Source organism: Osmia lignaria, unplaced genomic scaffold (genome assembly GCF_051020975.1).
Source record: "Osmia lignaria lignaria isolate PbOS001 unplaced genomic scaffold, iyOsmLign1 scaffold0046, whole genome shotgun sequence".
Taxonomy (NCBI): domain Eukaryota; kingdom Metazoa; phylum Arthropoda; class Insecta; order Hymenoptera; family Megachilidae; genus Osmia; species Osmia lignaria.
Window position 1 is genome coordinate 115,001 of NW_027478187.1, and position 1,501 is coordinate 116,501.

General features: G+C 50.9%; 1 pseudogene; it reads right to left on the bottom strand.

Moving 5' to 3' along the window:
* Window positions 1-1,254, bottom strand: part of LOC143307139 (large subunit ribosomal RNA) — a 4,530-nt pseudogene extending 3,276 nt beyond the window's left edge.
* Between the last annotated feature and the right edge of the window lie 247 nt (window positions 1,255-1,501).

The window sequence follows — 1,501 nt, forward strand, 5'->3', positions numbered from 1 at the left end:
AGGGAACCAGCTACTAGATGGTTCGATTAGTCTTTCGCCCCTATACCCAGTTCCGACGATCGATTTGCACGTCAGAATCGCTACGGACCTCCATCAGGGTTTCCCCTGACTTCGTCCTGACCAGGCATAGTTCACCATCTTTCGGGTCCCAACGTGTACGCTCTAGGTGCGCCTCTTCTCGCAATGAGAACGAGACGCCCCGGGAGTGCGAGGCCTAATCGTAACGAGGCCCATCCTCCCTAGGTCGACGCAGAGGACGACATTCACTTTCATTTCGCCTTTAGGTTTATTTATATCCCAATGACTTGCGCACATGTTAGACTCCTTGGTCCGTGTTTCAAGACGGGTCCTGAGAGTACCCAAAGCAATAGCGTCGCCGACCGGTAATTCAAAGCTTGGCCAGTCCAAGGACTCCTCCTGCTAACAGCTGGCCAGACCCGGGGACGGCGCATAGTCCGTACATCCGGGTAATTATAACTGAACCTAGCTTGCGGCGGTCCTGACGCACACACATTCGAAAATGGATTGGTTGCGGCCTGATACCGTCTGAGTACCGTCGCGCAGTCGGCCAGGCAACCGAGGGTCTGTCACGAACACCGTTAAGGTGACGGACAGGCTCCGCCTCGGACCGTAGACCGACACGCAACGGGTCGCGACGTTCTACTAGGGGAGAAGTGCACGACTACCTCGCCGGAACATTCGCCGAAGGTGGTGTGCCCTCGCTAATGGAACCCGAAGGTCCATCCGGGGCATCGCGCACCAACGGGAGCCAGCGTTGTTGACGATGAATCTCCCCATTCGATCTTTTGGGTTTCTCAGGTTTACCCCTGAACGGTTTCACGTACTCTTGAACTCTCTCTTCAAAGTTCTTTTCAACTTTCCCTCACGGTACTTGTTCGCTATCGGTCTCGTGGTCGTATTTAGCCTTAGATGGAGTTTACCACCCACTTAGGGCTGCACTCTCAAGCAACCCGACTCTAAGGAGAGATCCTCCCGAAACGCGTACCGGTCACTACGGGCCTGGCACCCTCTATGGGTAAATGGCCCCATTCAAGATGGACTTGGACGCAATTCGATGTCTCGGGATAAACGGATCCTCCTGAACACTACATTTCCCAGCGGCGGTACCGCGGGATTCAGTGCTGGGCTCATTCCTGTTCGCTCGCCGCTACTAAGGAAATCCTAGTTAGTTTCTTTTCCTCCGCTTAATAATATGCTTAAATTCAGCGGGTAATCTCGCCTACTCTGAGGTCGTCAATTTCTTTGGTTTCATCGAAAGGTGAATAATGATGCTCGATGCAAAAAAAAAAAAAATAAACGAAAAGAAGCAAAAAAGCAAACACGTAGAGAAACTGTGCGTGAATCAACCTTTCGCATATTCAATTTTTCCTCCTCTCTCGTTTCAAAATGTTTGTATTTATCGTTCGATGAAACGAGCACAAGAGGGAAAAAAAAGTTGAGACACGACGTTCCCATAATTTTCGTGTTATTTCCTTTTTGC